The sequence below is a fragment of the Sorex fumeus genome, unplaced genomic scaffold (assembly GCF_029834395.1).
Source record: "Sorex fumeus unplaced genomic scaffold, SorFum_2.1 ptg000051l, whole genome shotgun sequence".
NCBI classification, from domain to species: domain Eukaryota; kingdom Metazoa; phylum Chordata; class Mammalia; order Eulipotyphla; family Soricidae; genus Sorex; species Sorex fumeus.
This window is the reverse complement of record NW_026606108.1, coordinates 39,283,081-39,301,864: the sequence shown is the minus strand read 5'-3', so window position 1 is coordinate 39,301,864 and position 18,784 is coordinate 39,283,081. Positions and strand designations below refer to the sequence as shown.

General features: G+C 42.2%; 1 protein-coding gene across 2 annotated transcripts in view; it reads right to left on the bottom strand.

The window, feature by feature from the left end:
* The window catches only part of PURA (purine rich element binding protein A), an 89,787-nt gene that overhangs the window by 53,143 nt on the left and 17,860 nt on the right, over positions 1-18,784 (bottom strand). Inside the window, exon 2 of one of the 2 annotated variants that reach the window (XM_056124788.1) lies at positions 980-1,215. The exons of the other annotated variant lie outside the window; for it this stretch is intronic. The gene's annotated coding sequence lies outside the window, so the exon portion shown is untranslated. The remainder of the gene's footprint in view (positions 1-979; positions 1,216-18,784) is intronic. 2 annotated transcript variants of the gene reach the window in all.

The window sequence follows — 18,784 nt, the reverse complement described above, 5'->3', positions numbered from 1 at the left end:
ACCGCCAGGAGCAATTCCTGAGTGCATGAGCCAGGAGTAACCCCTGAGCCGGGTGTGACCCAAAAAGCAAAATAAAAAAGAGAGAACTCGGGCTTCTTCAAAGTAGAAAAAGCAAAGACAGAGAGACAAGCAAGTGAGAAACACACAAGACAAGCAAGCCTGAAGAGCAAGCCTAGGTGAATACACTTCAAAGAAAAAATAATTATAGAACTTGGTGACAAATCAGAAGCTTGATTTAATTATTTCAAATAAGTGTTGATTTGGGCATCGATTAATCAACCAACTAATTATTGTTTTAAGTCATACCCTGGTGGTCCTCAGTGCTCAGAAGGATGCTCCTAGTAGTGCTCAGAGGACCAAATGTGATTCTGGGGATTGAATTGGGTTCTGCTTCATTTAAGGCAAGAGCTTTAGCCCTTGGAAGATCTCTCTGACCCCTGGGCATTGATGTATACTAATCAAAGTTGCAAAACTGAATGATAAGACAGAATGCCAGTACATAATGAGAGATGTATCAGTTTGAAAACAAATAACTACTGTCCAGGGCACACCTTGTTTTGGTAACAAAATTACCTAAAAATCACAAAGTTGCTTCAAGAACTGGGTATTTTAAATAAAGAGGTTAAGTGCACTAAAGAGATTTTTTTCTTTTTCTTTTTTTTCCCTTTTCTTTGGGGAGAGGCACACCTGACAGTGCTTGGGGGCTAGATCAGTTTTTAGGGGCTTACTCCTGGAGGTGTTCAAGGATTGAACCCAGGACTCCAGCCCCCTGAGCATCTCCTCAGCCCCAGCAAGGAAATTTTTCTTTTTCAAACTGTGAAGGGATCATCCTTCACTGAATTATCTATCTGTCACTGACTGGAAAACTCACACCCTCTTATGAGGTTATCTTTCTCTTAAAACAGTGCTGGAGACACATTGGCATATTTTCACTTATTCCTAAGTTCTATTTTTGAAAGAAACTGTATAGTCAACTTACCCTTGTTATTTATGATGCCAGTTTTCCTCACTTAGGGCTCCACCTCACTTGGGACTGGTAGTTCACCGTGCATTGTTTTTTTTTTTTTTTTTTCAGATGAAATCCTGTGCCGTGTTCTTACCAGGCTGCTTTCTTTTCCTTTCCTTAGTTCTTTCAGCTCCCAAAGTGGCTGAGGTAAGTTGAGAAGCAGCTCTCCTTCCTTCCCTCCTTTTTAATTGGTTCTTCATCCACTTCATCTTAAAAGGAGAAATCAGTTAACTGGAACCATCCTGTTTCCCACCCTGTAAGTGGTGACCTGGACAAGGGAAAGAGAGCACCTCTTTTCCAGGGGCTCTTGGCTCAAACGGCTGTAAGAATGGTAGAGGAAGGGGGTGGCCCTTTCAGTCAGGAGTGATTATGTTCTCTGAGGTTGAGACTATAAATATTAAACGCCAATTTTGTTGTGGTAAATGCCACCCAATTGGATTGCTTTTAAAACTACATATAACCCTGGCAAATATCATTTCAGCTCTTTTCTCACACTGCGGTGTCCTTTTACTTATGCCATACTTTGACAGAGAAAGAATGGAACAAGCTTCATTTTGATTCATGAATGTTGTTTTTATTCTAAATGCCTCTTGTGAAGGGAATGCAAATGGACACGAGATATATGCAAATTCACTTGCATATCCAGAGAAGGCAAATGAGGTTTAGTTCTTAGATTTCTTGATCAGGCTCCCTGGGTGAGAAGGCTAAGGAAAGGGGTGCCTGTAACTGAATTACAGAGAACGTCATGTTTGAGAAGGGAGAGGAGGGAGGTTGGCTGCCATACAGCTCCCGGCATTCCAGAACCTGCATATACAAGTGAGTGCAGCTGCCAAGCAAGCGAAGGAGCTCACTGAAAGAACGGCCTTCACTGGCACGAGGGCGTCCAGGGCACAGAACGCATAGAGCAGGAGAAAACGCAATCTTCAACTTTTCTGCTTTGGGTATTTACTCCAAATTTCTGCACAAGTCTTTAAGCCATGGTCTTCCTGCCTCCTCCCTCTCCCCTAGACCAGGGCTAGAGTGCGGTAAGTGAGCGCACAATTTAAAATGATATGAAACATCAGCAAGTGAGTACTGGTTTCATAGAATAGTTTGGAAAATTCAAAATCAGTGCAAAGACAATTCATGAAAAACAAATTATTGAACTTTTCCAAAAGATAGAATTCTGTCTTGGACTTAACCCAGCCTCACTCATGTCTACTTAAACCTGAGTCTGGGTTCAGTGATACTTTACTTGCAAAGCATTTGGCTGGCTGGAATATTCCAAGCTGATTTTTTTAAGTGATTGAATTAAAATATTATTTTTCTTGATTACTGATTTTTTTTTGATGGCTCTTAAATCTGGGCCCAAGGGGACTGTGTCACTCACCTGATCCACAATCTGGACCTGTTTCAACCTCTTCTTTTCTTTTTAAACCATATGATGGTTCTGTTTGTGAACTTGGCTTATTATAACGAGAACTGGAAATGTGTAGGATAGCCGGATTTTCCCAAGATTTTTCTCCTTCTACTTTCCTTCTTTGTGTTTTTTTCTCTGGTGGTAGATTTTTTCCCCCCTCTAATGTGTTTGACCATTTTAGTTGCTCTTTTGTTATGCCACTTTTTAAAGCAGTATCTTCTAAATTTCTAAGACCCAGTTCTTCAGGTTCTGTTTACTCCAGAACTGACAGTTTTTTTTATCTATCATCTCAAAAAGAGTCTTGGCATTTACCTTGTACGTGGCCGACCTGGGTTCAATTCCCAGCATCCCATATGGTCCCCCGAGCACCGCCAGGACTAATTCCTGAGTGCAGAGCCAGGAATAACCCCTAAGCATCGCCAGGTGTGACCCAAAAAACAAACAAACAAAAAAATAAATAAAAATAGAACCTTGGTTCTTGACTTTAGACAACAAGGAGAAAAAAAATTCTTATGCTTATGTCAGAAGATTTTACAACTGAATCACGTCCATGCGCAGGCTGGCAAAGCTGGCTCCTTAGAGGAATGGACCTTGTGTCTATGCCATGAGAGAGTTGGGTCAAAATAAACATGAGCTACTTATTCCTGTGCTGTGTTTATAAGAGAGCTTTGGATGCTACTCCACTGGAGAGTAATGAATGTTTGTTACTATTGTGTTTTGTGAGAGTGTTTTTCAATTGTTCAATACATTTTTAAATTCTTTTCACTTAACCAAACTGACCATTAAAGAAAAATGTGATGTCATAAGGGCTGGTGGAGATGTAGTAAAAAGGGACTCTCATTCACTTTTGTGGGGTTATTGCATGGGTCAGTTTCTCTAGAAAGTAGTTTTGAGATTTATCAAAACATTATAAATAGAATTTCCATATGACTTTGCCATTCCACTCCTGGGAATCTACCCCAAGAACATAAAAACATTAATCCAAAAAGACATATACGCACCTATGTCCTTCACAATACTATGTACAAAACTCATGCTCTGGAAACAACCCAAGTTTCCAATAAAAGATTAATAAATAGAGGAATTATGGTATATCTTCACCATGGAATACTACTCAGCTATGAGAAAATATGAAACTTTGCAGTTTCCTTGTGTGGAACTGGAGAATGTCATGCTAACTGAAGTGAGTCAGAAAGTAAGTGGCTGGAGAGAAAGTACAGAAGGTAAGGTGCTTGCCTTGCATGTGAATGACCCTGCTTTGAATCTATGGTGAGGCATATGGTCCCCAAAGCACTCCCACCACGAGTGAGCCCTGAGTACAACTGGGTGTGGCCCAAAACACAAAAACAATAAAGAAAAAAGATAAATGCTAGATTATTTCACTCATATGGTAGTATAAAGAAACAAAGAAATGAGACAATCCTCAATGGAAACAAATCCTGAGATACACATGATCAATAGAACTGAGGGGTGGATGGGATGGGGAAAGGGATGGTCGAATAATAGTGGAGGAAACTTGAATCACAGTCCTGGTGGAGGGACTGGTGTGGTGTTTGGCAATAATAAGATACGACTTTAATACCATTATAAACTAGGGTATCTTAATAAAAATAATTTAAAATGAAATAAACTTTCAAACTGAAGATCAGAAAATGTGATGTCATAGCTATTACACAATGTTGCATTTGACCCTTTCGTCTCAGTGGTTGTCCCTCTCTTGGGCTCAGTAGCTTGGATTCAAAATATTGTTCAGCCCTTTCCTAGCTGAGTGACCTTGACAAGCTACTTAGTGAGAATTAGCCTTTTTCTCTGCTATAAGATGAAGACAATACTAATACTGAACTCATCAGATTATGGGGAAGACAAAATGATGAGTGGAAAAAATGTATGTTACATGCTTAGCCTATATTTAGTAAACAGTAAATATTAGCTATAATTTTGTTTTATTTTGTTTTGGGGTCACACCTGGCAGTGCTCATGGATTACTCCTGACTATGTGCTCAGGGGTCACCCTTGGAAATACTTGGGAGACTATCTGGGATGCTGGGGATCAAGCTTGGGTCAGACGTGTGCAAGGCAGTGCCCTACCCACTGTTCTATTGTTCTAGCCCCTTAGCTATGATGTTAATAGGTCTAGAGTTGCACGACTAAATGTTGAGTCTGCAGCTTGAAGAGTCACCACTGAAAATCATCCCTTCTGACTATGATGGTAAGATTCAGACAGGTTTCCTTCTCATTGAATGAAGAGTTTGTGATTCCAACTAGTCTTGAATTTTCTCATATATTTAGCACATTTACATATATAAGCAATTATTAACTTTGGGGGGCCACCCCCATTTTTGGTTTTCTTAACCCTTTATCCAATTGGTGTTTAATTCTCATTCCATCAGTTTCCTTGGGGCAAAAATTCCACCACACTTCAAATTATTTCTCTTCTTCTCTTGGCAAAGACTTACAGGAAAAGATGAAAGGAGAATTTTAACTATATTGTGAACAAACCAGTTTCTAATCAAGGGTTTCCTTGGTATTTAACTTTGCAGCCTTAAGCTGAGAAATTACCACCACTTCTATCACTCATTTGTAATCACTACTGAACATCATTAAAATTGATTTCTTGGAGCAGAGATTGGCAAACTGTGGCCCACAGGACTGCTGCACATTTTTGCAAATGAAGTTTTATCGCAACTTGTTCCCTCTTACTACAAAGACCCTGTTGGTTAGTTGCAACGAAGACCAAGTAGCTTCAAACTCTTCTAAACTCTTTACCGGCAAGTTCATGAACTTGGTTCTGAAGCACTAGTTGTATCAGGTTTGTGTTAGTTGTCTACGGCTGAATAACAAATTGTCTCAAAATTGAGTATCTTAAGACAACAGTCATTGTTTCATAGCTTCTGTGGGTCAAGAAATCAGAAGTGGTTGAATACTTCTGATTCAGGGTTTCTCTTAAAGCTGGAGTCAAGAAGTTATTAGGACCACAGCTCTCCGAAGGCTTGACCAATGCTAAAGAGTACTTCCAAGATGGTTCACTCACATGACTTTTGGTAGACATTGCTTCTTAGCTAGCCATAGGTATAAGGTCAAAGTTTCTTGCTATAAAACCCTTCCTTTGGGATACTCGTGTGTCCTAACAACAGAGCAATTGACATCCCCCAGTAAGTGATCTAAGAGAAGCAGAAAGCAAGGAGAAGGCTGTAACAATTTTTTGTGATGTAGTTTTAGAATTCACACACCCTTACTTACACCATATTTTACTTGGTAAAAGGACATTTACTAGATTTAGTTTGCGCCCAAAGAGGAAAATTCAGCCTCAGCTTTCAAAGGAAGGTGTATCAAAGAATTTATGGACATATTTTAAAACCACCAACCTTAATTACAAATTATTTTAAAGGACTTTTTCTTAAGACCTGCAATCAGAATTGGCAAACTTTTTCTCTAAAAGTCCAGTTGATACGTTTTATTTGTGAAGAGCATATCCAGATGTGCTTTGGACTTACTCCTGGCTCTGTGTGCAAGGGTCACTCTTGGTAGGCTTGGGGGACCATATGTGGTGCTGGGGATTGAACCTGGGTCAGCTGCATGCAAGGCAAGTGCCTTACTTGCCCAACTATCCCTCTGGCACCCAAACATATTTGTTTATTCTGTTCCGGGGCCACACCGGGAAATAATCCAGGCTTACTCTTGGCTCTGGGCTCAGGGATCATTCCTGGTGGGGGTCAGAACACCATATGTGGTGCCAGAGATTGAACCCGGGTTGGTTGTGTGCAAAGCAAACACCCTACTAGCTATACTAGGGTTCTGGCCCCCTTATTACATATATACATATATTTATATTATATAAGTATATATGCCATATGTTACATAACATATATATTAATATATATATATATATATTTAACTTAGTGGGCCTAGCAGTTTTATGGCAATTACTTGGGAAAGTGGTCATAGAGAGTAGTTAAATAATGGGTATAGTGTGACTGTGGGTCAATAAAATTTTATTTTCAAAAATAAATGAGCAGTTTGCTGACTCCTGATCCAGAGGATTCTTTATCAAGAATGAAAATAAAAATTTTGATTCAATACAACAGTCACTGCCATGTAAACAACAGCCCAGATTCACAGCTTCATGACTAATCTCAGAAGAGATGCTAAGTCAAGCCAATGAAACTCACATATGTGACCATGCAACACCTCCAAATTCCACAATTCCAAATGACAACCAAGTAGGAGCACAGAAAATTAGATGAGAAAGTAGCATGGATGATAATGAACTCAATAGATGAACAACAACAACAACCAAGCACAGAAGGGTCAACTAGCAACTAAGAGTTCAGTAAATGCCCAGGCAATGACTTTAATAAGCCCATTATGAGATATAACAATTTTCACAATTTTTTTTTACTGAACTGTTTTTAAATAATTCCATTTTTCATTTTGTTGTAACAATCACCATAAAATAAGTTATTTTGTTCTTGAGAAAAAGGCAAACTTGGGGTAGGGGTGGGATATTGGGGACAATGGTGGAGGAAGGAATGTCACACTGGTGATTGGTGTTGGAACGTTGAATGTCTAAAACAGCTGTATTATGGAAAACATTGTAAACCACAGTGTTAAAGAAAGTTTTTTTAAATTTAAAAATAAAATAAAAAGACTTTTTGATTCACATTAGAAGAAGGCATAATTTAAAGTCAGAGGTTCTATGTATCTTTTTAATTAAATTGTAAGCTCTTTTAGAATAACCATGGTTTAAATTTTTTAAATTCCCCTTCAGAACTTAGTAGGCCTCTTGGCATGTAGTTCTTATTGCATTAATTATACATTATTGAATCGGCTCATAGAATCTCATTGGATCATTATTCTGTAACACTTAACCAATGGATTCAAGTCTTTTTCATAGAAATAGGTAAAAGGTAAAGGCCCTCCCGTTGATCGTCGATTTGCTCGAGCGGGCCCAGTAACGTCTCCATTGGAGACTTTGTTGTTACTGTGTCTGGCATATCGAATACTCTCGGTAGCTTGCCGGGCTCTCCGAGAGGGGCGGAGGAATCGAACTCGGGTCGGCCATGTTGGCCGCTTGTAAGGCGAACGCCCTACCCGCTGTGCTATCGCTCCAGCCCTTTCATAGAAATAAGCAGCAGTTAAGCAGCAGTAAATATGTTTCTACATATATCACCACACACATGTGAGCATATTCTAGGACTAGTTCAAGAAAAATAAATGCTGAGTTAAATATTATATGTACTACTAACCTGACAAAAGTTTCAAATTAATTTTGCTTAATTTATTTTAGTTATTTATTTTTACTCCTATTGGATTCAGGGGTCATATCTGGTCCTGGAGATCAAACCCAAGTCAGCCCCATGCAAGGCAAGCATCCTACCTGCTATACTATCACTCCAGCCCTTATTTCTTAAAATGTACATGTAATATTTCCAGATTAAAAATATAAACAAGGTGCCCCGAACTCTAGTTACAGATTTGTATTTTCTCTGTCATCTTCAAAAATCCTAGATGCTCTATTATTTTTAAATTTTAAATTTATTTATGTTTTTTGGTTTGGGGCCACACCCAGAAGTGCTCAGGATTTACTCCTGACTCTGCAGGACTCAGGAATCACTAGTGGGCTTGGGGGACCATCTAGGGTGCTGGGGACGGAAGCCAGATAATCTACCTGCTGTACTATGGCCCTAGCATACTAAAACCTTTGTTAGTCTTTTTGAGGGAGTTGTCACTGGGACACAGCTAGTGGTTCTCTGGCTCTGTGTTCTGGGATCATTTCTGGTGTGCAGTGTGAGAATTCAACCTGGGTGGCCATGTGCAAGGCAAGCACTTTAACCCTTATACTATCTCTCCAGCCTTGGGTGCTCTTTCAGTGCAAAGTAGAATGGCTGGATGCTGATGGTCAACACAGTAGTGTCAGGTTGTCAAGGTGGGATATGTAGGTCACAGAGGCAGTGATGAATGTTTCCTGTTACTATGCTTTCAAAACTTTGAAATACTTCATAGAACTTTTAGATTTCCCCTAATAGAATATAGACATCCCCACTAGCATTCCCCTTGGTATATTACAATTTCTTCTCCTGGAAGTACAAGGTAAAACACAAGGATCCATAGGAGACAGTATGTTCCTTCTCTTATTATCTGGTCAGTATATCCTTTGGAAAGTGTCAGTGATGTTTGCATCAATCATCTAAAAAGGCATCATTTTGTTAATTGTTTTTGGGGAGGGGAGCTGTCTCCTAAGTGTTTAGAGGGCCCACGGGTCACTCTTTGAGTACTTGACCCACTGGGCCACATGGTTCAAGGTTCCCTGCAGTGGCAGGATCTATCAGGGACACACTGGCAGTACTCAGGGGCCTTCAGGAAATGCTTTGGTGCAGAGACCAAAACAGGGTGTGTCACAGAACCCTGTGATTGTTATCTTCCCGACCCTAAAGTCACCCTTTTTAAGAGCTGCTCTGGGGCTAGATAGATAATACAGTAGGTAGGGTTCTTGTCTCTAAGAGAGATATGAGTGCAGAGCCAGGAATAAGCTCCAGCACTGCCCTGTGTGCTCCCCATCCTTCCCCCACGAAAAAGAAAAAAAGAATGATTGGGGGCGGGCAGTATGAAGAACTAGCATGACTAGCACATGCTGGAGGTCTGGGTTCAATCCCTGGTACTGGACAGTCCCTGGAGCACTCCTGTGGGGACCCTCAGAGCACCAAGCTTGGTGTCACCCCCTAAGACACAGCAAATATGAACACTTGATCACTTGACTTCCCGTTAATCATTGATTTGCTCGAACGGGCGCCAGTAACGTCTCCATTCGTCTCTGTCACGTGCTAGTGTAGCTCAATAGCGTCTGTTCATTCTAGGAACACGAAGAGCCTCAAACTTAATCGTTCAGGGTCTTGACGAAGAGGTCTGACCATCTGGTAGGTGGGTTGCCACGCGGTCTTTTGACGTCACGTGGAATCCAGTTGGTAACAGCTCTAGTCCAGCGGTCATCTCCAAATCTCATTACGTGTCCAGCCCATCTGATTTTTGACACCTTGGCAAACAAGACAGCATCCCTATTCTTGATTGTTGACGGAGGTCGGCGGTTGGAGCTCCGGATTCTTTCTCTCATTTGAGTGAAGCGCGATACTCCAAGCATAGCTCTTTAGATTCCTCTTTGAGAGACCCGAATAGCGTCCTCATCCTGTTATCGGAGGGCCCAGGTCTCTGAGGCGTATGTTAAGGCAGGAAGAAGAGTGGAATAGAAGAGATGTGCCGGAGCCAGAGGTTCTTCATCCTCTTAGCTATTTCTTCGACGTTCTGAAGGCGTTCCAAGCCGTTTTCTTCCTCCTGCGCAACTCAGGTGCCAGCTCATTTGTCATGTTGACTTCTCGACCTAGGTACACATAACTGTTGCATTCGGAGATGGTCGTTTCGTTGAGAGCGAATGGAGTGTCAGGAATGAGGCTGTTTCTCATGAACATTGTCTTTGTGAGATTCAGCTGTAGTCCGACCTTTTCCACACTCACGGTTGAAGTCAGCCAGCATTTGTGCTGCTTGGCTAATGTCTGGTGTTATTAGAATGATGTCATCAGCAAAGCGGAGGTGGTGTAGTTGCCAACCATCTATCTTTACTCCCTTTCATTTCCATTCCAGTCGTCGCATGATATTCTCGAGGGTGGCACTGAAGAGTTTCGGTGAAATGGTATCACCCTGCTGAACCCCTCTCTTGACATTGATGATCACTTCTTTGTAGAATGGTGAGGTCCTGGTAGTGAATCCGTAATACAGCTCACAGAGGATCCTGATGTATTGAGTTTGAATGCCCTGGTTGGCTAGGGCTTCGATGACTGCTTCCATCTCAACAGAATCAAAGGCCTTCTTTAAATCAATGAACGTTAGACAGAGCGGCATCTTGAACTCCTGAGAAACCTCAATGAGCTTGGTTATCGTGTGGATATGATCGATCGTGCTGAATCCTTTGCAGAACCCAGCTTGCATGCATGGTTGTCCTTCATCTAGTGTTCTGTCAATCCTATTCAGGATGACTCTAGTGAACAGCTTGTAGATGACAGACAATAGGCAGATCGGGTGATAGTTGCCAATGTCGTGGATGTCTCCCTTCTTGTACAGTAGTACAGTCCTGCTGGTTTTCCATTGGGATGGAACCTTGCATTCAGATAGGTAGCGTGTGAAGGGCCGAGCCAGTGTATTGATGAGTACTGATGGCAGGTTCTTCAGTTGTTCAGGTCTGACCTTGTCTGGGCTGGGTGCTGTTCGTTTCTTTACCGACAAAATGGCGTGTCGGATTTCAGAAGGGAGAACATTGAGAACGACATATCCATCCTGTGGAATTTGGTATGTGGGCAGGTGGACCTGGCTATTGAAGAGATCTGAGTAGAAGTCATGGATAATCTTCTCCATTAACCTTCTGGAAGATGTGATAGATCCATCAGGACATCAGAGGGCAGTCATCTTGGTCTTATAGTTGGTGAAGGACAGGCGAGCATTACAAATGCTTTTCCCGGCTTCTGCCACATCTACCAGCACTTCTGCTCTTCTCTTTTTGAGGTCTTCCTTTATCGAATCTCTGCACTGCTTTGTGAGCTTGGATGTTCGCTTGTGGTTGCCTGAAGCATGTGCCAAACCACGTTGGCAAATAAGCGCAAGAGTTTTCGAAGACAGGCTATCTTTTTTGTGGCTATCTCTCTCTTGGCCTTCCTCGCACAATCATGGAAGTGCTGAACCAGTCAATATTCCTCCTCAATGTTGTCAACAATGGAATCTTCCCATGTTGCAGCAATAGTGCCAAGGAGCCCCCAGTTAGTGGTCGTTCTGGGAGTTCTCTTCTTAAACTTTGCAGCCCTTTCTCCTTGCTCTGTAAAGTAGAATTTTGCACGAAGGAGACGGTGGTCTGATCCCCTTTGGAATTTTGGGACAAGAGTGACATCGGTCAGGCAAAACCGTCGATTGAATATGATGTGGTCTATTTTGTTGTGGAACCGTCCACCGGGAGACTCCCATGTCCAGTGTTAAGATTCGGCCTTCTGGAACTGTGAGTTACCATGGATGGTCTTGGTCAACATGATGAACTCAGACAGTCTCTCACCCTGTTTGTTCCATTCTAGGCCATGGGTCCCTATGTGGAGTTCTTCGGCTGATCTTCTCGGTCCTATCTTGGCATTAAAATCACCGACAATGATCTTGTAGAAGGTGTGGTCTTCTTTATAGAACGTCTCCTGCTCCATGTAGAACTTCTCAATTTCTCCTTCATCATAATTGGATGTTGGTGCGTAGACAATGAATATAGAAACTGCTGGCAGTGAGCCACATCTATTCAAGTGTAATTGTCAGATTCAGGTTGTTAGCAAATATGAAACAAGCAGAATTATGTGAGGGAAAGGAGTCCAAAATCTACTAGGTATGTACTATGTATCAATTGCTTTATTTATTTATGTTTCTTTTTTAGGTTGGGGAGTAAAGTTCTAGACCCCAGATTCTCACTTCTCCATCATCTGGGCTGGCAGTTCAATGCAAGGGCCTGAGGATGTGTTACTGCTCAGGTTCTGTGGGGCTGGGCATTACGAGGGCCACCCTGGCAGAGCCTACAGTCCTCCAGTGAACATGTTCTGGCGACCGCGTGAAGCCAGGACCAAATCGGGGAGGGGGGTGGGGCGGGGAAACGTAGGCAAGTACCCTCTCAGTTGTACTTTCTCCCAGCCTCTTTACATTTTCTTTTAATGTAGACACCATTATATCGCTTTCACAGGTGAGGAAACACTCAGCTAGAAAGTGAGGGGTAGAGTAAGGGGCTTAAGGCACTTGCCTTGAATGACTGACCCTAGTCCGCCCCAGTACCATATATGGTCCCCTTAAGTACTCCCAAGAGTGCTCCCTGATCACTGCCAGGGGTGGCTCAGTGTCCCCCGATCCCAACCCCCCAAAGCTAGAAAGTGAGGGGCAGGAGAGAAAGTGCAGGGGGTTAAGGTGTGTGTGTTGCATGTTGCACCCCTATTCCATTGCTGCTGCTACACAGGATTCCCCAGCACCACTGGGCTGGCCTGGTTAATCCTGGTGTGGCAGGGCCTGAGTCCAAATACTGAATCCCTGATCTGGTTGCCTAATAATCACAGAAGGGTCCCAGCCTCCTGAGCACTGCTGGGAAGGCTTCTGTCGCCCCCATAAAAAAACAGTTAGGAGGCAGTGACCAGGATTAAATAGGGATCTTTCTCACTCCAGAGCTCTTCCTATTGTGCTGCGGCCTTTGAATGTGCCCAGAATGCACTGGTGCTCTCAGTGGGGACACAGAAGACTTCAGGGCATTACTCTCCTAGCCTGGCCTTGTGACACTAAAGAATTTCAGAAAAAATTTACCCAGTTTATTTGCTTGGACCAAGAAAAAAGAAGCAGGAGACATCCACTTAAAAGGAGACTTTTTAGCATACAAAGGGAAGCCAGAAGAAGAGATTGATGGGGGTAAGAACTAGAGTTGAGAGAAATGAAATGATTTACTCATATTTCCTGGTTATTATGTTCATGAGGAAATGGAGAGAGGAGAGTCATAGAAATCATATGTAAAGGTAGTGATTAGGAGGCGACCCCTGAAAGCACAAAGCTATTTGTTCCTTATGGGTCCGATCAATTAAGTCAAAACTGAATCTTCTCTAATATCCAAGGCCAGGAAATACAGGGGGCAATATTTGGTCAATAGTTGGAATTTGCCACACACACTGTCACTGTCACTGTACTCCCATTGTTCATTGATTTGCTTGAGAGGGCACCAGTAACGTCTCACAACAAATTGTGAAACTGGTTGTTACTGTTTTTGGCATATTGAATATGTCACAGGGAGCTTGCCAGGCTTTGGCGTGCGGGTGAGATACTCTCAGTAGCTTGTCGGGCTCTCCGAGAAGGGCAGAGGAATCGAACCCGCGGTTGGCTGCGTGCAAGGCAGACACCCTCCCTGCTGTGCTATCGCTCCAGCCCAAAGGAACACACATGATAACTTTTCAGTATCTGTATTGCAAACCACAATGCCCAAAAGAAAACAGAGAGAGGGAGAGGAGAGGAGAGAGAGAGAGAGAGAGAGAGAAGAGAGGGGGGAGGGAAGAAGGAGGGAGGGAGAGAGAAAGAGAAAAAAAAGTGTCACAGGGACAGATGGGGCTTGGGGGGTGGGAGGGAGACTGGGGAGATCGGTGGTGGGAAATGTATACTGGTGAAAGGATGGGTGTTGGACATTATATGACTGAAGCCCAATCATGAACAACCTTGTAACTGTTTATCTCACTGTGATTCAATATAAAAAATAAAAACAAAATTGGATCTTCTTTTTTTTCTTTTTCTTTTTCTTTTATTTTTTGGCTTATTGGTTCACACTCAACAATATTCAATAATAATTGCTGACTCTGCACTCAGCAGTTATTTCTGGTGGTGCTCAGGGGACTTTATGGGATGCCAGGGATCTAATGTGGATCGGCTGTATGCAAGGTAAATGCTCTATCCCCTGTACTACTTATCCTGCCCCACAACTGAATCTTGGCGGTGCCTTTATAATTTCACTTTTAGTTGGGAGTTGGCTCCCAAGTAATGCTCAAGGGGACCTTGAGCCTCTCCTAGTTATCCTCAGCCAACAAGACAAAACAGTTCAATGGTAGGTCCTGGCAATGTGATGTTACTTGGGCCTAGTGGTGCTGGGGGCCATCAGGATTACCTGGGAATGCTCAGGAAGCCCTGTAGTGCCAGGGATCAAACTCAGGGTCTCACACATTCAAGGCTCCAGCCCTTTCAATGCCCCCTTGCCTCCCAGCTCCTGGATCATATTTCTTCCTACTATATAATAACTAATTCATGAACATATATATTAAACTATAATAAAATAGACTAAAATTTTATTCTCTTAGGCTCTAAAGATTTAGAATTTATTTTTAAAAAATCATCACAGGTTATGTTGAAAGATATGTCATTGGAAAACTTTTAATTGGAATTTTTTATTCTGGGTCACATCCATTGGTGCTCAGGGATCACTGCTGACCTTGTGCTCCGGGGTCAGTCCTGGCAGTGACAGGGACCAAATGGTGGCCAGCCATGAGAAAGGCACATGATCCTTAATGCTTGTTATATGTTTCTGGTCCCTTAAATTGGGATTAAGGGAAAAAAAAGATCTCGGGGCTGAAGAGAGAGTATAGCAGGTAGGGTGTTTGTTGGAAACAGCTAACCTGAATTCAATCCCCAGCATCCCATGTGGTCCTCCAAACAACACCAAAAGTATTTCCTGAATGAAGAGCCCAGAGTAACCTCTGAGCATCACTGGGTGTGGCCCACAAACAAAACATAAATAAGTAAATAAGAATTTTTTTTAAATCATGAAATCATTAAAAATATGGCAAGTGCTTTTCTTGCCTTGCATGTGTGAAGCACTGGGTTTAATTTCTGGTGCCACAAAATATAATTTAAAAAATTATATCCATCTTATTTAAGGAAATTAATTGCCTGTCTGTATTTAACACCTATTTTACATTTTCTGCTCAAGTTAAAATTCAGAACAAAAAATGCTGGTGCCTGGAGATAGTAAAGGGCTTAGGGCTTGTGTAAGACCCCCATTGGATCCCTGACACCACACACTTTCCCTTGCAAGATATAGCCCTGGAGGCTGGCCTTGGGGGGCATCCAAATCACAGGTGCAGCAGCAGCTTGTTCTAAGTCCCTGACAGGGAACTGCTGACTCAGCTAGCTAAGGAAGGCTGGGAATGGCCCCAGGGTCCCTGAGAACTGCTTGGAAGGGTCCCGACCAAAAAAATGTTGAATTTACTCAATAAGATAATAACCCATTCATCATTTATGTTTTAAAAAGTTGACATTTTTCTTTTCTTTTCTTTTTTTTTTTCTTTTTGGGTGACACCCGGCGATGCACAGGGGTTACTCCTGGCTCTGCACTCAGGAGTTACTCCTGGTGGTGCTTAGGGGACCATATGGGATGCTGGGAATTGAACCCGGGTTGGCCACATGCAAGGCAAACGCCCTACCCGCTGTGCTATCTCTCCAGCCCCCAAAAGTTGACATTTTCTTTAAATGCCATTATTTAACAACTGAAAGCAAACCTTAATGGAGGGGCTAGAGTAGACCTGAGCACCAGCAGGTGTGGCAAATATACAAAAATGTGATCCTTAAGGGGATGCTATACAGTCTTAAGTCATCTTTTAGGGAAACTTAAAAGTAGTCAGTTGAAAAAAAAATATTGGAAGGACATAGAAGAGAGTTAGGGCCTAGAAGATACTATTATAATGGACACCAAAGAGGTTTCTAGTGACATCCAGAGGTTAGTTTTGGTAATATGGTGCAATGAATAGAAGCAAAATTTCAGACTAAGGTAAAGGTAAAGGCCCTCCCGTTGATCGTCGATTTGCTCGAGCGGGCCCAGTAACGTCTCCATTGGAGACTTTGTTGTTACTGTGTCTGGCATATCGAATACTCTCGGTAGCTTGCCGGGCTCTCCGAGAGGGGCGGAGGAATCGAACTCGGGTCGGCCATGTTAGCCGCTTGTAAGGCAAACGCCCTACCCGCTGTGCTAATCATCATAAGTAAACTAATCATCATAAGTAAACTTCTTATGAAACTTTCATTCCAAATATCTGGCAGGGCAGGGAGAAAGGGATGACAATAGGGAAAGGTCAGTAAGGCAATGAAAAGGCTTTGCTAAACTCAAAGTGCTGAGGGCATGCAGGGGAACCTGAAACTGGCTACTGCAAGGTCTCTTAAGAGGGCAAGGAGCCAGGAGTCACCTCCACACTGCCAGGTGTGCTTTCTCCCCTCCAGAAAAAAGAGGATTTTTGCAAAAAGTGCTGTTACATGATTGAATGCAGAGAAATATTGGTAGAAAGAGATGGTAAGATTTTACTCAGTAAGATAATAATTACTGAGTAAATTCAAGTCTGGTAGAAAAGGAAAGCTTAATACATAAAAGATTTTATGATGTTTTTCTTGGGTGGAGTCACACTGGGTGGTGCTCATAGGCTATTCCGGGTACTGAGTTTAAAAGTGATTCCTGGCAGTGCTCAGGCCATCATAGTCATGGCCATCATAGCTGCATGAAAGGTAAATGTTTGTTATATGTTTTGGGGGTGTGTGTGTGGAGCACACCCAGAATTACCCCTAGCTCTTCACTCAAGGATCACTTCTGGCGTTCTCAGGGGGCTATATGGGGAGCTGGGAACCAATCCTGGGTCATCTCCATGTAAGACAAATGCCCTACCACTATACTGTCACTCTAGCCCTGCAAGGTAAATGTCTTAACTCCTATACTATCTCTCTGACCCCTAGACATTATGTTTGTAAAATTCTGCTATTTGAGGGCTGGAGAGATAGTTCAGTGGGTAAGGTGCTTGCCTGGCATGTGACCAACTTGGGTTTGATTCCCAGCATAACATATGGTTCCCTGAGCACTGCTAGGAATGATCCCTGGACGCAAAGCCATTAATAAGCCATGAGCACAACTAGGTGTGGACCCCCGCTCACCAAAACAAAAACAAAATACAAAATTCTGCTCTTTGAAGGTGTTTGAGGAGTGAGATGATTTAAAGGTGAATGGGGGCTTGAGAAAGTACAGCTGTTAAGGCACTTGCCTTACACAGAGCCCACCTGGGGTTGGATATGGTTCCACAAGCCCTGGCAGGAGTGATCCATGAGCACAGAGCCAGGAGAAAGTCCTGAGAGAAGCTGGGTGTGGCCCCATCAAAAAAAATAAGGGGGGTGTGGTACAAAGGTTTTGGAGGGCAAGCTCTGCATGCAGGAGTCTCGGAGTCTTGGGTTTGTTCCCAGTCCTACAAGATTCCCTGATAGCACCAAGCGGCCAAACTCGACCCTCTTCCCCTCAAAAAAAATAAGAAAGAAAGAATGTTGGAAGACAATGGGACTAAGCATTTCATACACTGGGACTAAGCATTTGCAAAAGCAGATCTAATATAGTATTGTGACCTAAAATAAGTTAAAGACTCTCCAAATTCAATAATAGTAAAATAAGCAATCCAAAAAAGGGGAAAAAATCCAGGGAAATTTTGAACATGTACTTTATAAAAGAAGATACACAGAGGGTAAGTACATGAAAATAAGCTTGTCATCCTTGGTCATTAGGAAAATACAAATGGAAACAATAGCAGCTAGTAGCAGCTAGTAGAGTAGTCTAAGTGCAAAAATATAATAGCCAACTGATAATGCCAAATGCAGGTGAGGAAAAGAGTATCTGGAACCCTCATCCATTGCTGGTGGCAATACATAATAGGGAAATCTCTGGAGATCAGTTTGGCAACTTTCTATAAAGTCAATAGCGCATTTACTCTATGACTCAACAATCCTAGTCCTAGACATCTACCCAAGAGAAATGCAGACTTACACTACCCCATAAAAACCCCATAAAACTCTATGGAAATATTAATCATCAGTTTTGTTGGCATTTTTCTAAGCTGTAAACATTCTAAATATTTACCAATTGATTAAACAAATTGTGGCACATCTCTACTATGGAATACTGTTCAGTAATAAAAAGAAACAACTTGGGGCCAGATAGGATGCTTATCTTGCATGTGGCCAACCAGGATTAGATTTTCTGCACCCTATATGGCCCCCTGAGCATTGCCAGGAATGATTCCTAAGAGAAGAGCCAGAAGTAAGCCATGGTACCACTGGGTGTGGTCCAAAAAAAAAAACAACTTCTTTCTAGTCCAAGCAACAACACAAATAACTCAAAAGCATTATTCTCTGTTAAAGAAGCCAGACTCAAAAGTCTACATAATGCATGGTATCATTTATATGATATTTGAAAAAGTGAAAACTATGGGAACGGAAATTCAATTAGTTGCAACCAGGGGACTGAGGATAGGGGAAATACAAAGAGGTGAGGGAACTCTTCAGATGAAACACTGTATTGATGTTGAGTGAATTTGTTAAAACAAACAAAAACACAAAACAGGAACTTAATGCTTTAAAAGGGTGATTTTACTTAATGTAAATTATACTTTGATGAAATTGAAAAAAAATTAAAAGGTTGGGTAGACAATTTGTCCTTAGAAAAAGTAGGAATATCTGAACACTTCTTTTTCCTTGCTTTAAAAACATTTATATACATGTTTCAATATCTAATTTCTTTTATTTGGGGACAGTGTCACACCCGGCGGTGCTCAGGGGTTACTCCTGGTTCTGCACTAAGCAATTACTCCTGAGAAAGGGACTATATAGGGTGCCGGGTATTGAACCTGGATCAGCACGTGCAAGGTAAATGCCCTACCGCTATCCTATTGCTCTGGTCAGAACCACTCATTTCTTTTCCCCTCTAATATATCCCTATTCATCTTGTAGTTTTATATGGCTTTATGCCCACCACCCTCAGAGCCTAGCTCTTTCCTGCTATGTGT